This window comes from Giraffa tippelskirchi, chromosome 12, assembly GCF_054371585.1.
Source record: "Giraffa tippelskirchi isolate mGirTip1 chromosome 12, T2T-mGirTip1v1.2.pri, whole genome shotgun sequence".
NCBI lineage: Eukaryota > Metazoa > Chordata > Mammalia > Artiodactyla > Giraffidae > Giraffa > Giraffa tippelskirchi.
Window position 1 is genome coordinate 144,992,380 of NC_137286.1, and position 22,973 is coordinate 145,015,352.

Below are 22,973 nucleotides of genomic sequence, written 5' to 3' on the forward strand. Positions count from 1 at the left end.
TCACTGCTGTTTTACTATTTCCTTGTCCCTTTATTTCCTTAAGGTACTTCTGACAAACTAGAAAAGGGTAGTTGTTCAATAGCCACACTCCCCTATATATGGACTAGGTATACAAGCACCTACTGTGCAGCACAGGAAACTGTATTCAATACATTGTAATAACCCATCATGGAAAAAGAACATGAAAAATATATGTGTAACTGAATCACTTCGCTGTACACCTGAAACTAATATAACATTGTAAGTCAACTATACTTCCAAAAAAATAAATATATATTCAACAGAACAAAATGGTTGGGGTGCCCTAACCACTCCCCCTTTCAAAGTCTTGTGTCAGGTCCACTCCTGATACAGAAGACAGACTGAGAGTTAAAGAGCCTCACAAATAAGACTCGTGCACTGCGGTTCCAGAATTCTGATAACTAAGTGGGTATCTTTGCTGTTGTTGTTGTTTAGTTGCTCAGTCGTGTCCCGTTCTTGGTGACCCCATAGACTGTAGCCTGCCATGCTCCTCTGTCCATGGGATTCTCCAGGCAAGAATCCTGGAGTGGGTTGCCTCGCCCTCCTCCAGGGGATCGTCTCCACCCGGGGATCGAACCCTCGTCTCCTACACTGGCAGGCAGATTCTTTACCACTGAGCTGCCGGGGAAGCCGCAAGTGGATTTCTCCTTGATCTATAAACAGACTCATCCACTGCGCTTCCTGTGTTCCAGTAACTGAGTATCTGCGACATCTGCGTGAGACCACGTGGAGGATTCACGCTTTGGCCGCTGCTGCTCCAGGTCCCTTCTAGCTCGTCTAGCCTCTCCCTCCCCGCCCCAACCAATTCTTTAGACCATGTCCAAGCCACATGAAAGGGTAGATCCCACCAGGCTTCACGTCCTTCCTTCAACACCTCCACTAAACCACAATCAGAAACTAAAGAACCCCAGATTCCTCTTCTGTATCCTAGGCCAAATTCCAGTTTCGACTCATATGTGGAGGCTACGTAGGCATCTTGATTTCTTCAGATCGTTTTCTGACCCAGCTTCGTTGGAAATGACTTAGAGGTAAAACCTGGGGCTGACCCTTTCACCCCGTGTGACGGAGCCCTTCAGAAGTTGAAGGGAGAGTCTCTCCAGCAGTTTGTGGTGAGGCGTTCTCCTTAATTGTAGTCTTTAAAATGTCTCCCTCAAGACTAATGGCTTCATAAATTGAAGTCTTTTCTTTCTTCATTTATGCTTCCAATAAATAGTCTTCTCATTCTTTGAGGGAGAGCTTTTGAATAGCTAATGTTTGCAAAATAGTCCTAACCTGTTTACGTAAAAAAACATTCCAATGGCATGACATACAAGGCAGTGTCTATGAAAAATTGACTTAAAAAATTAACTCTTAGATGACTTCTTTTATGAAAACTAGGATACACAGATGAATTTTAATGAGTGACATTTGAAATGTGTGGAAAACTTTAGGATGAAACTAGGATAAATAGATGTATGGAGATGAACATAGAATGAGGTAGTTTGTCATAGAAACAAGAGTTCTACTGAATATGCTTGTTCAAACTGTATCTGACTCCCACCTCACTGGTTCAAAAGGGCAGGGTTTCCCATCTCCGATCACTGAGACACCATCTATAGGGACTTCGGGAGATGCTCTTCTCAGACCAACCAAGCCTGTCACTGGCAGCCTCACAGTCTTATTTGAAATCTCACTTGTTTTCAGGCAAAAAGCGCATACTAGCTACCAACTTTTGAGGGAACCGGAAGATTTGAGACATCACAAGCATTTGAATTTCAATTTCTCCATCTCCGGACTTGTGAAGCAATAAAATAAAGCTTCCCGCTGTAGTCCAGTCCACTGCAAAGTCAAGCCCAAAATGGCTGAATGAAGATCTGAAAGGCTTGGAAAAAAATTAATGAACTGCCTGCTTTTCATTATGCTTCCCTCTCAGGATGGAGCTACATCTGGTTTTCTGATTACACTTTACCGTAGTAAAGAAAATTCTAGCCTAGCAGGTCAAACCAGCTGATGACTAGCCAGCTCCAATTACTGACCTGACCTGCTTCTAACCCCAGAAGCGGAGGGAAGGAGAAAGCCCTTTTCTCTCATTCTTAGGAACCGAGACATGGGCGTAGAAGGCTGTGGGGTTTGTTCCTTGATTAATTAAAGTTGCTTATTCAAATTGTGCTTTAGTACATGGTCTTTAATTATAAACAAAATAATGCCTGACTTCCTCCATAAAACACTCAAAGGCAAAGAGAAAGGCTAGGACCCTTTTCTTCTTGTAATAAAAAAGACAACAAAAACACAGTAACTTCAATATGGCATTTGGAACTTGATTTGTTCTATTTAATGAAGAAAAGATAATAGTGCTTCTCAAAGGAGACAGTGTCTCCTAAGATAAGGCTTTTTTCAGGTTTTTCTAAACAGGCAGTCTAAAAGCCATTTCTAACTTCCAAATAAACTTCACTGTAGGTTTTGATGAGCTTTACTAAACAGGGCCTGTAGCCTTGCTTGTGTATTTTAAAATATGTTCATCTGCTCTAACTTTGACTCAAAAAAAGTCTTGCCATCACTTCCCAGTTTATGGAGGGATTACACAATAATTTAACATTGTTTCAGTCAAGCCTTTCAAAGTATTAGGAAAAATACCTACCTCCATGTTGAAAGCATGCTATTCAGGCCAATGGCTCACAGCAGGACATACACAAGCCCAATATTTCTATTTTTAGGTGACAATTTGAAATGTATTTTTTAGATGAAGGTAGCTCTGTTTGTTTGAACCAGATGAAGGTGCCCATACTCAACTTTTTGACCTATAAATATAATTTCAAATGGTTCTACCTAATTCTAAAGAGAACCAAATATAATGAAGTCATTACATTAAATGTATCTAAATAGTCATCTTTAGAATATTACCATAGGTGACTTTTGGAAACAGTTATTTTCCAACCGAGGACGGTGATGAATTGCCATGATCCCTTTAGCAGCACTTTGCAGCTTCCAGGATGCCTGATGATATGAGGTGGAGTTGATGTAATAATAAAAGAAATAAAATGGGCAGAATAAAGGTGATGCACTTGAATAAGCCCAAAACCATTCCCGCTCCTTGGCCCATGGAAAACCTGTCTTCCACGAAATAGGTCCCTGAGCCCAGAAAGGTTGGGGAACACTGCTCCACTGCATCAAGATGTAAACACTCTGAAAAGCGTTCTCTGTAGTACTTTATAAAATAAGCAACCTGATCCCTCCTACTAGAAAGAGCACAGGTGTTCACTTTGATTTACATTTTGTATCATCCCTGTGAAGCAGGTTGTGCTTTGCCCATTTTACAGATGAACCAGCCAAGGAGAGATTGTGTACAAGGCAAGAGTCACTCTTTAGATCTGTTGTTATGGAGTCCACTCCTAAAGCCTGGATTTATTTCCTTCGGAGTATTTAAAAGGCGCCCAATAAATGAACACCGATGTTCTGGAAGCTTTTAATGACAGTAGATTTGAAACTGTCCATAGATGCTTGCTTTATAGGCTTTTAATTAAATTAAGCTAGTAAAAATACCAGATGTGTACATTCATTTTATCATATCTAGATGGCTTCTCCCTTCTTTTATTCTGTATTCCAGGGTGTATATTTCAGTTCAATTTCAAACCATTTTTGGCTGCCTGTTATGTACCCAGCACCTCCGTGGCTGCTGTTAAGTATGAAGCGTTACTGGGAAAAGGAGAACATGGTACTACGTATTTAGGATCTAGGAAGTCAGTGGAAGGACATTAATAGAAATGTAATGAACCAAATAAGCATAACATCACAGGATGGATAACAAATCACTGTATTACAGAAAGCCATAGGATTCTTTTGGACAGCTGAGCGTGGCTCCTACTGAAACACCCTCTCTGCAACCATTTCTCTCATTTTAGATAAAGATGCTTCAGCAGAAACTCTGATCAGAGTATTCCCACATCCAACCAAACATTTATAATTAAAAGCTTTCCACCCGCCAAGCAGGAAGTTCCTCTCTGGGATGGGTTCCTGCTTTTCATTCTGTTCACTCTGTTGTTAAAACCAGCAACAACTTTTAAGAAAAAGTACCCTCCATCTTGCCTCCTGCCGCACAATTCAGAGCTTATGTCTTTGTCTCCTCACGTCCCTCTACGAAAAACAGACTGCACCCATACTTCTCAAACGCTTGTCTCTGAGGATGAACCACTTTCCCACCCGAGGTGCATCTAATCCAAAAGGAATGTTCCTTTCGTTGCATCGAAGCTGAAATGTTGAATAAGTTTTCAATCAAGCCGACATCCTTTCAGGATCTCCGTATTGTGTCTAGCAGAGGTAGAGGGCTCAATCCAGTCTTAATTAACAATTATAATCTCAAAAATAGCAATGTCAGCTATGGAAAGAAATCAGAGGAGATAGCACCACTGGCCTTGCCCACACAGCAGATAAGCCTGCCCACATAAATTCCAGCTTTGTTGTTGTTCTGTCGATAAGTCATGCCACCTCTTTGCCACCCCATGGACTGTAGCCCACCAGCTCCTCTGTCACCATTTGAGTTTGCTCAAATTCATGTCCAACTGAACTCAGCGAACAGATGAGGATGGGATTCGAACCTACGCATGCATGGCACAATGGATTAAGAGTCCATCGCCTTAACCACTGGGCCACCTCATCACACAATTCCAGCTTAAAGCATTGCTATTTCCCCTCTAGCTCTCTCTCCATTTTCAGGCATGTATCCCTATAGAGTGCAGCACACTCACCACTCACATCTCCACTCTCCCTAGACCCTTCTTATCCCACTGTCATCCCACCTATGCCCCCCATCACCCTCAGAACTGCCCTCTTGGAGATGACCAGTGACCTCTGCATCGCCCAGCTCTATGGGCTCTAAGCAAGCTGACGTCTATCATCTTCAGCACAGCATCTTTGTCACTAATACAAGGACCTTTCCTGAAAAGGTTCTAAGTGGACTCCAACTGCCTTAGCCTATTCAGGCTGCTACCATAGGACACCGTGGACTGAGACGCTTGTTTACAAGCCGCCTACAGTCCTGGAGCCTGGAAGTCTGGGACCAACGTGCTGGCAGACTCAGTGTCTGGTGAGGACCTGCTTCCTTGTCCACAGATGCCTGTCTTCTCCATGTGTCCTCACACACCAGGGGACAGTGAGACTTCTCTGGGGTCTTTATAAGAACATGAATCCCATTCATGAGGATTTGCTCCCATGACCTAATCACCTCCCTAGTCTCTTGATTTTGTGACTGCACATGAAGTTTCCTCCACTAGAAAACTCAGCTCTCCTCACCTGTCAAGTGAGTTTCTACTCAGCATGTAAGCCTAGAATAAGAAGATACTTTGTCAGGAAGTCTTACTTATAACCACACCTCTACCCTCTATGTGTGGGTTAGTGGTTCAGTCATGTCCAGCTCTTTGCAACCCATGGACTCCAGCCTACCAGGCTCTTCAGTCCAAGGAATTCTCCAGACAAGAATACTGGAGTGCGTAGCCATTCCCCTCCCCAGGGGATCTTCGTGACCCAGGGATTGAATCCACCATTGCCAAGATCAAACGCTGCCTCCTCTAAGCTGTGAAGGCACGGTAAAAGCAACAGCTCCATTTTGGTGCTCACTGAGTTGTAACTGTTCATGTTTTGCCTCTTCTAGACCAGGATTTCTCAATCTTGGCACCATTTTCATTTTGTACTTGTTAATCCTTTGTGGTGGAAGATGGTCCAGCCCATTATGAGACCTTCCACAGCATCCCTGATTGTTACTCACTAGATGCTTACCCTAATCCTGACAATCAAACATGTCTACAGACAGCGCCAAATGCCCCCCGACCCTGAACAATCACCCCCAGTTGAGACCCTCTGCTCTGGGCTGCAGGATTCGTTTTAGGCAAAGCTCTCATCATCCTCATCAAGCATGGGTTGTGGAAATGCAAGTAGTCAATGCATGTTTATTAAATGAAACCTATTGACCAGATGATGTCCTAAGCCTTATGAATCAACTATTTGAAGATAAATCTTGAAATGACACTAACTTAACTATGAATAGGTCATCCTTTGTGTATGGCATTGTGGACTCGTGAAAGGAAATGATTGTATCTTAGCTGATTCACAAAAGATGACTCAGTTTCTGCTCTGGAGATAATAACTCATTATATAAAATAATTACTTTATGAAAGTATTCCATTTATTTCAGTGGGAAAACAGGCAATTAAAATCAGTATAGGTCAGCATGTCGTTTCAATTTTTATACAAAGAAAAGAACATCTTTGCAGTATGTATCATGTTTCAATTGATACTTTCCCCTGCATTGTAACATTAAATCTGGCTAAAGGAGGAACTTGAGAGATAATGTAACACACTTGAAATACAGTCTAAATTACCTTACAACCAATCACTGGCAGTGACCCTTATGCTTTAAGATCTGCGCTTGATTAAAACTTGCATTTTAAACCTTAAATGAGGCCCACCAATTTCAAATCTCTTTCCTCCTCTTCCAAACCACACAACCAATTACATATGCATTTTCCTTCAAAAGCTTCATCTCTCAAAAGGATCCTGCCTGCCTTTATCCAAGGATTATGATGAGAGGCAAAACATGAGCTTGATTCTCTTCTGAGAGAAGTCCTAAGTAATTAAAAGTTTCGCAAGTAAAGAATCTGTCCGTTAGTTTGGGACAAAGTTTGGCTTCAAGCAACGAACCAAATTAAATTAAAACCTAAAAGTAATTGGTTGTAAGTGTGTATGTATTGAATCTTACCCCTGGTCTTTATTCTCCATAATCAATGATAAAATTCTTTTATGTCCTCTGAAATGGATTAACCAACTCAACAAGCCTGCCTCACTTTTCCCAGCTGTTCAACTGAAAGTTTTATGAAGACAAGTTCTGCGTGGTCTGGTGGAACGCAGTAACAGGAAGCCTTCTGATTTTGAGGTTAGTTATGTACTACTTAGAGAAGACCGAAGCAGTCCCGGAGGCTGACAGAGTGTGCCTAGCTGTCAGGTGTCACATTTAAGGCATATCTTCTTCTCTCCTCTAAAGACTTTTTCAAATAATTTAGCATTTTTGATCATTTTGTGATTTTCTTGTCACCTTTAAGAATGCTTTAATTGATGTATGCTATTCAAAAAATAGGAATATTAAAGATAGAAAGATCCCTTAGATTGCATAATTCTTCCAAAATAAATACACAACAGATACCAAAAGTAAAAATCTATAATAAATACCAACACACTTGAGAGGTAGCGTGTATTATCATCAAATGTAATCATCTGAAAGTTAGGACACACAGCAAACTGAAGAAAGGATCTGAAGAAAATCTGATACAATGAACTGTTTGGTAAACTATCTCAGGTCTCAGTCCCTTAAAACATCCCTAGATCAGTCTAGATTTTTCCCACAATCCCAGAACTCTTGTCCAGTTAACTATTTTACATTTTCTTGAGTGTGGGAATAGATGATTCAAATTTCACACATCAAAAGTTAAACCCCCCAAAGGGCTAGTTAGAGAGTTTGAAATGGACGTGTGCACACTGGTGTATTTAAGTTGGACAAACAACAAGGACCTACTGTGTAGCACAGAGAGCTCTGGTAGGTGGCAGCCTGGATGGGAGGGGCGTTTGGGGGAGAAAGGATCACTATATGTATCCCTTTATACATATAATAAAGTCCCTTTGCTGTCCACCTGAAACTATCACAATACTGTTAATCAGTTATGCTGCTGCTGCTGCTAAGTCGCTTCAGTCGTGTCCGACTCTGTGCGACCCCATGGACTGTAGCCTACCAGGCTCCTCCATCCATGGGATTTTCCAGGCAAGAGTACTGGAGCGGGGTGCCATTGCCTTCTCCGAAATCAGTTATACCCCAATATAAAATAAAAAGTTAAAAACAAAATTAAACCGCCGGCTTCCTCCTGCCATCTAAGAGTAACTCCTACTTCTCAATGCATCCTTCATCTCACGTGATTGGCAAGTACATGGTATAGTGGGCCCCACCAAGAAAAATTAGATTAGTTCTTTGATTTATGAGAATATCTCTAGTCTTAGAAAATATACTGATATATTTGGGAGTAAAGGGCCATACAAAAGTAACTTATGCTCCAGGGATTCAGAACACAAACGATATAGTTTATATATATGGCACTATAGACCCACACCAAGAGGGGGACGAGAAGTGAAGCAACCAGGGTAAAATGGGAGCAAGCATCCCTTGAACTACACTTGCCCCTTTCTTTCAGTTTAAGGTTATTTCCTAGGACAGTTTTTCTTTTTTTAAATAGTCTTATCACCCACTCTTCTCTCCCTCACCCACACTCAGGTCAGCAGGAAAGTCATGCTGACTCTCAATAAGATCCACAGGCTGGCCGTGTCTTCCCCTCCTTCACGCTGGCCTCCGGCCTGAGCCCCATATCCCTGCTGCAAGAGCCTCCACCCCAGCCCCGACCTCCTGGCTTTGGGACCAGACCCCAAAGGGCCCCAGTTCTCCGCTGACAACCTGCCCCTGCCTCACCTTACCATCCTGCTGAAGGCTCGACAGCACCGGTGTGACCCCCTCCTCTCGCTGCCCTCCTCCTGTTTGTTTGGCTTTGCTTTTTCTTTCTTCCTCAACTGTTCTTCCCCCAGGTGTCTGCACAGAAGGCTCCAAGATCACAAGTCACCTCCATCAGCCTGGTTTCCTCTGAATGGCCTCTTCGCCTCACTCCTCTCTTATTTTTCTGGATCAGGGATGAGAACACTTGTCCTCGGGGCCAGAGCCAATATTTTCAGCCACGTGGTCTCTGCACAGTCACTCAGCTCTGTCCTTGTAGTTAGGCACCCCTGGTGGCTCAGTGGTAATGAGTCTGCCTGCAATGCAAGAGACCCAGGCTCAATCCCTGGGAAGATCCCCTGGAGGAGGACATGGAAACCCACTCCTGTGTTCTTGCCTGGAGAACCCCATGGGCAGAGGAGCCTGGTGGGCTACAGTCCATGGGGTCGCAAAAGAGTCGGACATGACTGAAGCGACTTGGCATGCACTCTGTGCATCAGAATACTTAGAGGACATCAATACATTTGTACTGAATGAAGGAATCGATCGTGACAACAAGATCAGGGTAAGAATAGAGAAGGCTAGGCTGTGGTTGGTGAGAGGAGTCTCCAGGGAAAAGGACACCCGATGAGTGAAGTTGCTAGCAATCTTCACCAATCACAGGAAATGGAGATGATAGTTCTGGTTGTGGTTGGTCAACCACCACCTGGAAGGCTTTGTTCCATCATCAATGCCCACACTTTTCAGGAAGTTATAACAGTGTCCATGGCTTTAAGAGAAATACAGCCAAGACAGTGAAAGGCAGGAAACTTGGCATTTGAGGAAGAGTTGGAAAAACCTAAAGTGGAGGCATTGAGACTGCTTAGGCTAAGAAAGCAGAGAGTTAGAGTAACAGGCTCACAGTCTCCAAATACTTAGAGTTGTCAGATTGGAGGATTAAATTCTTCCCGTTGCTCCAGAAATCAAACCACCTTGTGAAAATTATAGAGAGGTTGATCTTAGTCCAATAGAAGGAAAGACTTTCTTTCTAAGGACTCAAGTCATCTGAAAACAAGATGAGTTGTCATCTGAAGACACGTGTTTCTCATCACCAGGAGTGTTCAACTACCTGTCAGGGAAAGCCTGGAAGCACTTGGGCAGGAGGTCAAGATCTTCACCCAGCCAACCAAGGTTCCCCTAGACTGTGATCAGATAATTCTACAAGAAGTCTTAAGGAGGAAGCGCATCCAGAAGCAGAATTGATAAGCCAATATGGCAGCTCACAAGGCAGCTGGGGATATTAGGCAGGGCTCCAGACTAGTCCAGTAGACAAGCCCAGAGGAAACCAGTTTCAATGAATCATCTTGAATTCAGACAAAGCACAAAAGACTTTGGGGCAAAAAAATCTTAGGACAAATAAGGATGATGGGTGAAAAGCCATGCTACAGAAAATATGAAGTCTTTCACATGTTAGTTACATGTGTGCGTGCATGCTAAGTCAATTCAGTAGTGTCTAATTCTTTGTGACCCCATGGACTGTAGCCCACCAGGCTCCTGTGTCCATAGGATTCTCCAGGCAAAAACACTGGAGTGGGTAACCTATCCCTTCTCCAGGGCATCTTCCCAATGCAGGATCAAATCCACATCTCTTACGTCTTCCACATTGTCAGGCATGTTCTTTACCATTAGCACCACCTGGGACACCCAGGTATATGTATAGACAAAGAAAAAGGAAAAAGTGAATATTATTGACTTTCCCATCCTGCGTCACAGCCAAAGGAAGAGAAAGGAGAGACCCTCAGGATGTAGGCTTTTATGCTTGGCCTCCGATGAAGCCTCAGAGAAGGGCCGGAGGTAAGGCCAGGCCAGCCACCAGACCCACATCTGTGCACGGCAGGTGCTTACAGCCCAGGCCCCCAGGAATCCAGCTCCACCTTAAAAGACCTGCTGGACAGTCTCCATCAATATCCCTGTGTCTTTGCAGAGATCTTTAACCTCTTCAGAAGCCTTGCTCTCACTTTCAAAGGTCAGAACCCCTCCTCCTGATCATACGCTCTTCCCACACCCCAGCATCCCCCGGCCTATGACAGAGAAGGCTCCTAAATGACTTGCCTCCAGTTTATCTTCCCTGATCTATTCAGGCTACTGACACGTTTTTAACCCAACCACGCCATTCGCCAAGCCTCTGCTATGTAACCCCCTGGATGCTTTGCTTGTGCTCTCTTTATTTGAAGCTCTGAGAGCATCTGACACTAGCAAAGCCTTCACCTCTTTATGGAAATGCTCTCTTCCGTTTTGCTTCACTGAGAATTCCTTTTGGAGCTCTGTGTGTCAGACACTAAGTTAGCATTCAAAGACAGCTCTGGAGTTGATGTATACTCCCTTCTCCAGGGGATCTTCCAAACCTAGGGATTGAACCCAGGTCTCCCACATTGCAGGCAGAATCTTAACCAGCTGAACCACCAGGGAAGCCCAAGAATACTGGAGGGGGTAGCTTATCCCTTCTCTAGGGGATCTTTCTGATCCAGGAATTGAACTGGGGATTTCATGCGTTGCAGGTGGATTCTTTACCAGCTGAGCTACCAGGGAATCCCAGCTGTATATATAATGAAATCAATTCAGTTCAGTTCAGTTCAGTTGCCCAGTCGTGTCCAACTCTTTGCGACCCCAAGAATCGCAGCATGCCAGACCTCCCTGTCCATCACCAACTCCCGGAGTTTACCCAAACCCATGTCCATCGAGTCAGTGATGCCATCCAGCCACCTTATCCTCTGTCGTCCCCTTCTCCTCCTGCCCCCAATCCTTCCCAGCATCAGGGTCTTTTCCAATGAGTCAACTCTTCGTATCAGGTGGCCAAAGTATTAGAGTTTCAGCTTCAACATCAGTCCTTCCAATGAACACTCAGGACTGGTCTCCTTTAGGATGGACTGGTTGGATCTCCTTGCAGTCCAAGGGACTCTCAAGAGTCTTCTCCAACACCTCAGTCCAAAAGCATCAATTCTTCAGTGCTCAGATTTCTTCACAGTCCAAATCTCACATCCATACATGACCACTGGAAAAACCATAGCTTTGACTAGACGGACCTTTGTTGGCAAACTAATGTCTCTGCTTTTTAATATGCTGTCTAGGTTGGTCATAACTTTCCTTCCAAGGAGTAAGCGTCTTTTAATTTCATGGCTGCAATCACCATCTGCAGTGATTTTGGAGCCCAGAAAAATAAAGTCAGCCACTGTTTCCACTGTTTCCCCATCTATTTCCCATGAAGTGATGGGACCAGATGCCATGATCTTAGTTTTCTGAATGTTGAGCTTTAAGCCAACTTTTTCACTCTCCTCTTTCACTTTCATCAAGAGGCTCTTTAGTTCTTCTTCGCTTTCTGCCATAAGGGTGGTGTCATCTGCATATGAGGTTATTGATATTTCTCCCAGCAATCTTGATTTCAGCTTGTGTTTCTTCCAGCCCAGCGTTTCTCATGATGTACTACTCATATATATAGTGAAATACTACTCATAAAAAGGAATGAAATTTTGCCATTTGCAGCAACATAGATGGGATTAGAGGGCATTGTGCTAAGCAAAATAAGACAGAGAAAGGCACAGTATGATATTATTTATATATGGACTCTAAAAATGCAAACTATGTAATACAGCCTAAAAGAAACAGACTCACAGATATAGAGAACTAGCGGCTACTGTGGGGGTGGGGGTGTAACACAGAACAGGGAGGGGGAGGTCCAAACTATTGTGTATAAGATGAGCTCAAGGGCGTAGTGTATAATACGACATAGATAATATAGCCATATTTTGTAATAACTGTACATGGAAAATAACCTTTAAAAATTGTATACAAATTAAAAACAAAGAGACCAGGAGGTGGTGAATCTGAGACTTGACTCCGAGGCCATTGCTTGGTGCCCTGCGAATAAACCCCTACTTTGCTATAAACAGACACGCAAACAGATGATGTGTGTGGTTCTGTGCTGAGTTTACATCTCCGTGGATGGTGGGTGCGAGTGTCGTGGGTTGTGTCTCCCAGATGGATAACCCACAGAGCCGCTCCGTCTTGAAGGCCAGCTAATCAGCAGCATTAGTTCCACCTGCCTCCTTCCCCAAGCGCCCCCTGCCCCAGCTTTGCCATCTGGCATATTCACAGGTTTGTCACGTGGCCCTGATTCTGCCCACGTCACCGTTCATATACACCGTGCAGACCCCTGCACGTTCATGCTTTTGCTCCCATCTGGGTTATTTTGCGGGCTATTGCCCTGCCGGGGGCACGCCTTCTCTGAGATCACCTGCTTCACTCCTTTGCTCCTCTGATTCACCTTCCATATCCCTCACCATCTTCCCTGTTGGCCCCTCCCCACAAGCTCTGTAGGTTGGGGTGGACAGTCCAGCCCTCAGTGCAGAGTCCTCTGTGCTCACGCATCTCGTAGCACCTGTGATGAGCGCTTGACTGGCCGTCTCTAGCTGTATTCTCCATGATGACAGTCATCCTTTTATCTCTATACCCAGAGTGATTGGCACAAATCTTCGCTCTTAGTAAGTCCTGGAGGCTTTGGCACAGACCTGGCAATCCAGCTTCAGTCCAGATGGGAGCATTAAAGCTGTGGGATAGACTGGACTCCGAGATCTACCATGATCCATCCAGAGGATCTTTGGATTTTGTTGTTATTGTTGTTCAGTTGCTCAGTCGTGTCTGACTCTTTTGCAACCCCATGGACTGTAGCCCATCAGGCTCCTCTGTCCATGAGATTTTCCAGGCAAGAATACTAGAGTGGGTTGCCATTCCCTCCTCCAGGGGACCTTCCTCACCCAGGTTTTATGTGCTGCTAGACCACTTCTCATTTTTCTCCACTTTCGTCTTTGTTTTTTACACAAGCTTATGTGCATACAGTCATGATTTTCTTCCTCATATTTCAAGTGATGCTTCTTCAAAAGGAGCACAAGTTTCCACATCATCTGTAGATTCCTGGCAGTAACCTAAAAAATATCTAGACAATCACTTTCTGCTGTCAATATTTATTTATGTCTAAATGTTGTTGATTGAGCGATACAGACTCTGAGCCTGTAGGACAGAGCTTATGTATAATGCACTCTGTTTATTTACGAGCCCACCAGTAACAGTCTACAAACCAAGTCTACAATGATTACCATATATTATTTGTACAAACCAACACATGCCTTTATAATTAGCACATTTGTGGCAAGTTTTGTTGTTTGCAAAGTTGACTTCCACTGGAGGCTACTTTCCTAGAAACTAGGTCAGACTCTCAAGTGTCAGAATATTGATTTAAACATAGGATTTGACTTAGAACCCTTTCTCTCATCTCCCCAATACTGTGGTGCTTCACAGAACTTAATTTATTAATAATGTATGAATTAATAAAATTTGAGGAAGTTAAATGGTTAACATTAATTATACTGCTAATTTTATATTCCTCAAAATATAACTATTTTGCATTACAGTCCTCACAAAATCAAGCATATCACAGGAAGTCAATACAAAGCTTCACATCAACAAGTATAGAATACTGAAGTACAATTCAGAAATTAAATGCAATTATTAGCATCATCTATTTTTAAAGTGGATCTTCCCAGGTGGCTCAGTGGTAAAGAATCCTCCTGCCAATGCAGGAAATATAAGAGATAGAGGTTCGATTCTTGGGATGGGAAGATTCCCAGGAGAAGGGAATGGTAACCCACTCCAGTATTCTTCCTTAGAAAATGCCATGGACAGAGAAGCCCAGCAGGCTACAGTCCATGGAGTCACAGAGTTGGACACAACTGAGCAACTGAGTACATACACACATGTTTAAAGTGAATATAGAATTGCGCGCATATAGAAGAAAATCATGAATAATCAGATTATAATAGAATTACACCTGAAAAATTTTCCTTGGAGAAAAAGTGTCTTCCAGGGGTAAAGCAATGGGATAGGACTGAAGGACTGAGCTGGGCTAGTACATTATTTAATAACCAGGGAAGTAAGGAGAAAGAGAGCTAAAGCCATGTGACAACTGTGTGTCTCTAAGATGGAAGCAGACAAAAGCACAGTAGGTTCAAGGAAGACCAAGCCAAGTGAGAAACTCTCTGGTTAAATGCAATGAGACATCACTAGAGAGGAAAAAAAAAAGAATACTGAAGAGTCTTAAGAAATCTATGGTTTACACTTGATCTTTAATCTTTGTGCAAATGTTCAGTGATCACCTACGATTGCCAACCACTGAGAAATTCATCAGCTTCTTTTGAGATTCTTATTAGATAAGACCCATTTCCTTCTCTGATCCTTAAGGCTTTACACTCCCAGGATAAGCCGTAACTTCTGTATTAGTTAACCAATGCTTAAACATTGAATCATAAGACATTACAGTCAATGCCATTATCCTTTTGTTTCTATTTCTGGTCTATATTTTTACCTGTTTGCACATCTGTTAGCCTCCTGACACTGCCGTCCGCTGGAGTAGCTACTCTCAGCTTCGTGCAATCCACAGACATAAGTGTGGGTCTCTTCAGTTTGATTCACATTATTAACAAGGTGAACTAGCAGCATGGTGACTTGAAGCATGGGCTGTACTCAAGAAGGAGGCACACACAAGTCCCAGGATCTCTGCTGACCTGGCAGGTGAAGCTCTTGACGATAAGCAGTGATTCCACTAGTGCAAATAAAAGAAAGGCCCCAAGAGGCGTGGAAGGAAGGAAGCCCTTGGGCCTGATCAAACTTCCAGTTACAGAGAGACAGTCACAGATGGATACCCTTTCCTTTGGGAGAGTCTATTCCCTTCTTCTGGGATAATACTTAATAAGCCAATATAGTTAAACTTCAATCACCATGTTCCTTCTTTTAAAAAGTATTTATTTTTATTTATTTGTTTGACTGGGCTAGGTCTTAGTTGCCACACATGGGATGTTGTTTTGGCATGTGGGTTCTAGTTCCCCGATAGAAGATGGAATAGAACCTGGGGCCCTTGCATTGGGAGCACAGAGTCTTAGCCACTGGACCACCAGGGAAGTCCCTCAATCAAGAGGGAGGGGATATATACAGATATAGATAGATGATGCATTTAAAACTCAACATTCAACATTTGAAACTCAATGTTCAAAAAACTAAGATCATGGCACCCAGTCCCATCACTTCATGGCAAATAGATGGGAAAACAGTGGAAGCTGTGATAGACTTTATTTTCTTGGGCTCCAAAATCACTGCAGATGGTGACTGCAGCCATGAAATTAAAAATCACTTGCTCTTTGGAAGAAAAGCTATGACCAACCTAGACAGCATATTAAAAAGCAGAGATATTACTTTGCAACGAAGATCCATCTAGTCAAAGCTATGGTTTTTCCAGTAGTCATGTGTGGATGTGAGAATTGGACTATGAAGAAAGCTGAGCACTGAACAATTGATGGTTTTGAACTGTGGTATTGGAGAAGACTCTTGAAGAGTCCCTTGGACTGCAAGGAGATGAAACCAGTCAATCCTAAAGGAAATCAGTGCTGAATATTCTTTGGAAAGACTAATGCTGAAGCTGAAACTTCAATACTTTGGCCACCTGATGCGAAGAACTGACTCAGTGGATAAGACCTTGATGCTGGGAAAGATTGAAGGCAGAAGGAGAAGTGGATGACAGACGATGAGATGGTTGGATGGCATCACCGACTCGATGGACATGAGTTTGAGCAAACTCCAGGAGATGGTGATGGACAGGGAGGCCTGGCGTGCTGCAGTCCATGGGGTCACAAAGAATCAGACACAACTGAGCAACTGAACTGAACTGAACTGATAGCTGATTTATGTTGTTGTACAGCAGAAACTAACATAACATTGCAAAGCAATTTTCCTCCAATTAAAAAAAAATCACCTTGCTTCTTGCTGTTGGCCTGACATTCCTACCTAGACATGCACATCCTTTCCAGTATGGAGGAAAAGCTTGAGACTGTATTCTTCTTGTGCAGACCTCAACTTTTCCACAAGCCAGAAGTTCAAATCTCTGCACAGATTAAGAAAATGTTTATCAGCCTGGGATTCTCCAGTTTAACATTAAGCTAGGACGAACTTCATAACCAAGACTTACTACAGAGTGGAGACCTTGAGAAATTTATGAGTTTCTCTGTTTCTCAGCTGTAGATTTAATACTTCATAACTGAAAAGCTCATAGAAAGGCCTAAAATGGACTTTTTTTCCTCACAGTTTCTTTAAGCCACAAGAGTTGTGGACTAGCTCATCTCTAAACTATGACCGGCTATTGAAAGGGAAGTCACACAGAGCTTCAATACTTTAGGTCCACACGTTTCCTATTTTCCCCAAAGAGTATCTTAAGGACTTTCTCTCAAAGATCTCCTGAAATCCATAATATGCAAATTCAGCACATTATAAATACCCTCTCTGCCTTCAGGGAAGACAACACCTAAACCGTTATTAAAGACCTTCAGGAAAGACTTTGCCGCCTCCAGGAAAGACTTTGCCGCCTCCAGGAAAGACTTTGCCGCCTCCTGGGTTTCAGTATTTAATAAACTTTCCCAACAGCCAGCTCTTAAGTCTAACTTAAGTCCTGCTTCTTGGTGTTTCAGTTGAGAAATATCCTTCTAGGAAGGGATTTGAAATTTGGGAAATTACTCATCAGCATAGGTATCACTGCCAGAGATTAACCACACATGGAAATAACTGAAGCCTGATGCTTTTGAAAATAGAATCCCATTATTCACACTTTCTGCAGCCAAAGACAGAGCCACAAGATATTGTGGTAACCTATTTGGGGAGCCAATATGGCTCTTAGATTCAGCCGTGAGATGGAGCTCCCACCTCCAAGCTAACCTCAGTCCAGCAAGCATGATGCAGAGAAGCAATTACAATACAGAACTCTAGGCTCATTATTGCCTTTGATACCCTCAGGGTGGTAAGGACCTGCTTACACGTCTTTTCAGATGAATACTAGTAGGGATGGTTATGGACCACAAAGTCACTGGAATTTCTCCTGGGGACTCCTCAGAATCAGAGTGCAGCTCATCACTTTGCTCTCCCTTCATCTAAAGGACCCTGTGCAAAGAATATCATTCTGTTTGCTTTCATGCCGCCTGATGCAGACTAGGTTAGTACCATCTGATGGTTGCTGTTCGTGGTGAGAAAATTCTTATCTGGATTTCATTTCAATCCCATGAAATTTTGAAAGATCTACTGTCTGTCAAACTGACTGTGCAGTGTGAACAATTACAAGGGCAAAAATAACATCTACAAAGTTGGGTTCTACAGCTGTAATAACACGGAGCATTCTTATATACAGATCTTCCTTTACTTATGATGGGGTTACATCCTGATAAATTCACTGTTAGTTGAAAACGTCTTAAGTCAAAAATGCATCGAATACACCTAACCTCACAAACATCATAGCTTAGTCCAGCCTACCTTAGACATGCTCAGAACATTTACATTAGCCTATCATTAGGCAAAATCATCTAAGACAATGGCTATTTTATAACGAAGTGTTGAATATCTTGTGTAAAGTATTGAACAGAGCGTGTGCTCAGTCTTAATCACGTCCCACTCTTTTGTGACCCCATGGACTATAGAAGACCCAGCTCCTCTGTCCATGGGATTTCCCAGGCAAGAATACTGGAGTGGGTTGCTCTTTCCTTCTCCAGGGGATCTTCCCGACCCAAGGATCAAACCCACATCTCCTGGGTCTCCTGCACTGGCAGGTGGATTCTTTACCACCAAGCCACCTGGGAAGCCCATTGAACACTGTACTGAAAGTAAAAAGCCTCAGGGTTGTAGGGATCCAGAATGGTTGTAAGTATATCAGCTGTTTGCCCTTGTAATCGTGTGCCTTGCTACCTCTCCGCAGCATCACCAAGAGCCTTAAACTGCGAACTTTCAGCTGGGGAGAAAATCAAAGTTCAAAATTTGAAGTATGGTTTTTACTGCATGAGTATGGCTTTCACACTATAGGAAAGTTGAAGAATCCCAAGCAGAACCATCATATGTCTGGGACCGTCTTTATGGTCCTTTGAAAAGAGAGCTTTTACATATTTCCATGCCACATTGCAAAGAAAATTTGACAAATCCCTTCAGTAGGTGCTAAATACCATCAACATCTGAATCATCTTTAAATCATTTCCTTGACAATAGCTACATTTTGAATGCTACAAATTACTTGGCTAAAAGAGACAAGGAGAGTGCCAGCATGCTGATAAACTCGCAAACTCAGATGAAGTCGGTGTGGCTGTCCCTTCAGATATGCTCAGCAAGGGAATGTCAGAGACACCTTGGAAATGCTTCCAATCGTTTCTCTTGAAAATTTCCAGGACTGCTTACTAAGCAGACTTTCCCAGGCTGGAGGGGGCTACATACTTCTCTAGAGTAACATAGTGTTATTAAAAATGGTCTTCTGCCTGCCCCTCCCCAGAGCTCATCATCACTGCTGTGGTAGACAGAAGGATGCTCCCGCAAGGATGTCCTCATCCCTAGACCCTGGGGGCCTGGTACCTTCCAGGTGAAAGGGACTTTGCTTGATTTTAGCTCACTAAGACTTCTTCCTCCAGCAGTGTAAGACAGTGGGGTTGTATTTTTTCAGCCACTAAGTTTGTGACAATTTGTGACAGCAGCAATACGAAGCATCCAATTGGTCTGACGTACAATGTGTTCTTACTTAGTATCACCTGATAAGGCACTTACTTTTGGCCATTTTGTCTTTCTTTTCTCCTTTCAATAAGCAAAAAAAAAAAAAAATCAATTATTGAATGCCTTCCATATGGTTGGTACTCTGTACAGCAGAAGGATGTGTCAAATATGAGACAGGAACTGTTTCAAGGAACCAGTCTGAACTCACGTTGGAAGATAATATATATATAGCAAGTCAACTCTGCAAGAAAAATGGAATAATAAAAGTAGCATTCGCATTAAGAAGAGAATATATAAATTCAAGAAAAGAAAAGGAAGAGAAACATATATTGTGTTTCTTCTCAGAATTACAATAGTTGGAGCTTCCCAGGTGGCATTAGTGGTAAAGAATCTGTCTGCCAAAGCAGGGGATGTAAGAGATGTAGGTTCAGTCCCAGGGTGAGGGATATCCCCTGGAGGAAGGCATGGCAATCCACTCCAGTATTCTTGCTTGGAGAATCCCATGGACAGAGGAATTTGGTGGGCTACAGTTCATAGGGTCGCAAACAGTCTGGCATGACTGAAACGACTTAGCACGCACCCACATTAGCTTTTTTTTTAAGAAACCTAATCCTCCCTAATGGCTTATTTTGAGAATCTATGGATCATTCCATGTCATCTTTAGTCATATGATGGAGAAGGAAACGGCAACCCACTCCAGTATCCTTGCCTGGAAAATCTCACGGACAGAGGAGCCTGGTGGGCTGCAGTCCATGGGGTCGCAAAGAGTCGGGCACGATTGAGTGACTAACACACACACACACACTGTTCATAGAATCACAGCAACTAAACAACAACTGTTCATAGAATCAAAACGTACACCAGAGAGTGATGCAGACAGGGACTAAAAAACTTCCCTTTTTAGAGAATTAAAGGTTATCACATGATCTAGCTTTTCTTTTCCAGTTTTAACTCTCATTCTCTATTTAGCTGACTTGGTGTTCTGAGCTCTTAAGTCTCCCCGTATTACCTAAGATGACAACTTCCCCCTCTTCCTGCACTTCCATAAACAAGAGGCACTAAAAGAGGGTTTTATTCAGTGGCATTTCATTAAACTTTCTAAGGGAGCCATTAAGTTAAAACCTTCCACTTATCCAATAACTTAGAACTAACTTAGAAAAGAGACCTCCCTCCCCCAAATAACCGAACAGAACGTAGTTTAGAGCAGACGTTGGCTACCTACAGATCCTGGGCCAGATGCACCATTTTTGTGTATGAAGGTTTATCAGGATGTACCACACCATTTGTTTATGCACGTGATGGCTTCGTGCTACACACACAAGCTGACTCTTTTCACAGAGGCAGTATATCGTACGTGAGCACCTATATGATACTCTCATTTTTGCCTCACAGCCTATAAAACCTAAAATATTTACAACCGGGACCTTTACAGAAAACACTGGCTGACCCCTGAATTAGAGGATTCACTTTGGAGTCAGACAGACCCATAAAGTCTAATTTCACCTCAACCGTTTATGAGTTATGTCATTTGGAGCAAAGGATTTAATCTCAGTGGGCCTCAGTTTTTCTTATTTGTAACATGGAGGTTTCAGCACCCACCTGAGAGGAGACTGAATTTTTCCAATCCTTAAATATGCACAAGACTTGATGCTGTTTCTAAATCAGGAGAATTAATTCTTCAGGGTCGTCGAGCTTTGACTACACCTCTTTCCAATATTTACTGCAATTTTTGTCATTTCTCTGAGCACAGCCTTGGCTGTCACCAGTGAACAAAGTTGATTGAATTTAGAGTCAAAACATCCTGGTCTGAAACCAGCTCTGCAACTTCCTGTTTTTGTCGTTGTTTAGTTGCTACATTGTGTCTGTTTCTTTACGACCCCATGGACTGGAGCCCTCCAGGCTCCTCTGTCCATGGGATTACTGGAGTAGGTTGCCATTTCCTCCTCAAGGGGATTTTCTCCATCCAGGGGTCAAACTTCTGTGTCTCCTGCATCTCCTGAATTGGCAGGCAGAGTGTTTAGCACGGAGCCACCTGGGAGGCCTGTATGACTTCCTACTATGGTCATTTTAGACAAGTCTCTACATATCCCTAACTTTCCGCTTTTTGTCTGCAGAATGAAGCTAAAATACTTAAATCATAGAATTGCTGTAAATATTAAATGAGAAATGAGATAACTTACATGGAAACACAAAAAAACATTACTTTGCATGTTTTTTATTAAAATAATTATATGGTAAAAATGAAATGAGGCAAAAATGCGAACATACTCTGCAAATGCTAAAGACAATATAAACATCAGCCATTTGTGGGACCTCCCTGGCAGTCCAGTGGTTAAGACTCCAAGCTTCCAATGCAAGGGATGTGAATTCAATCCCTGGTTAGGGAACTAAAATCCCACATGCTACGTGGTGCAACCAAAAAGTATAAAGAATAAATAAATAATTAATTAAGAGAAGGTGAGGGTGGGACGTTCTGGGAGAATAGCATTGAAACATGTATATTATCATATGTGAAACAGAACACCATTCCATGTTCGATGCATGAGACAAGGGCTCAGGGCCGGGGCAATGGGATGACCCAGAGGGATGGGATGGGGAGGGAGGTGGGTGGGGGGTCCAGGAAGGGGAACACATGTAAACCCAAGGCTGATTCATGTCAATGTATGGCAAAAACTATTACAATATTGTAAAGTAATTAGCCCCCAACTAAAATAAATAAATTTATTTAAAAAAAAAAGAAAAACCAAGAGAAAATATTTCTCACTTAAAAGATACTTTTAAGTGGAACAAAACTTGAGGATAAAATTATCTTTTAATAAAAGATGTATTCTGTTGAAAAAAAATAATTAATTAAACAGCCATTTGTATGCGGCAATATATGGAGCAAAATTGATCACATTTTAGTGTGACTCGAAAAGTCACATTAAAAGCCATCTAATTATCATAGCTCATGACAGTATTTCTTATATGAGACAAAACATGGAAGGAACCCAAATGTTCATCAACTGGTAAATAGATAAATAATCGTGATATTACCGTTTTATGGAACACACCTGAACAATATAAAGAATGTGTTATTAAAATATGCAATAACATGGATAAATCTCATAAACATCATGCTTGAATGAATGAAATTAAACACAAAGGGCTATGTGATAATTCACTTTGCATGCCAATTGGGTAGGCTATAGTGCCTAGCTGTTTGGTCAAAAACTCATACATATGTTGCCATGAATGTATTTTTTAGATGTGATTGACACTTAAATCAGTAGTCTTTGAATAAAGCAGATTGCCCACCATACTATGAGTGGGCAATAGATGGGTGGGTCTCAGCCAATCATTTGAACATCTTAAGGGAAAAGTCTGAGGTTTCCTGAAGAAAAAAAAAAAAAAAGAGCTCTGTCTCCAGACTACCTTTGAACTCAAGATCGTAACATCAGATCTTCAACTTTTACCAAAACGTCCAGCCTGCCCTCCTGCCTTGCAAATTTCAGGCTTGCACATCATGATAATCAAATGAGTCAATTCCTCAAAATAAAGCTCTAGGTAGATAAATAGAAGAGACAAATTCTATTGCTCCTCTTTCTCTGGCTGCCTATCCTAAAATTCCATTTATGAAATTATAGAAAAAATAAAACAGTAGCAACAGAAAGCAAATCAGTGCATATCAGTGATTTCCTGGAACTGGGAGCATGAGAAATTCTTTAGGATAATGGAAAAGTTCTATATATTTGTAGTGGTGGTGATTACGTGATTGTATAAATAAACAAAATCTATCAAACTATAGATTGAAGGCAGAAGGAGAAGGGGATGACAGAGAATGAGATGGTTGGATGGCACCACTGGCTCAATGGACATGAGTTTTAGC

At 42.4% G+C, this 22,973-nt stretch overlaps 1 long non-coding RNA gene and 1 other non-coding gene across 2 annotated transcripts in view; both read right to left on the bottom strand.

The window, feature by feature from the left end:
- The window catches only part of LOC145529126 (uncharacterized), a 125,792-nt gene that overhangs the window by 94,191 nt on the left and 8,628 nt on the right, over positions 1–22,973 (bottom strand). The window lies entirely within an intron of this gene.
- Positions 4,572–4,653, bottom strand: TRNAK-CUU (transfer RNA lysine (anticodon CUU)). Its single transcript has one exon. It is a non-coding gene; the product is annotated as a tRNA-Lys (tRNA).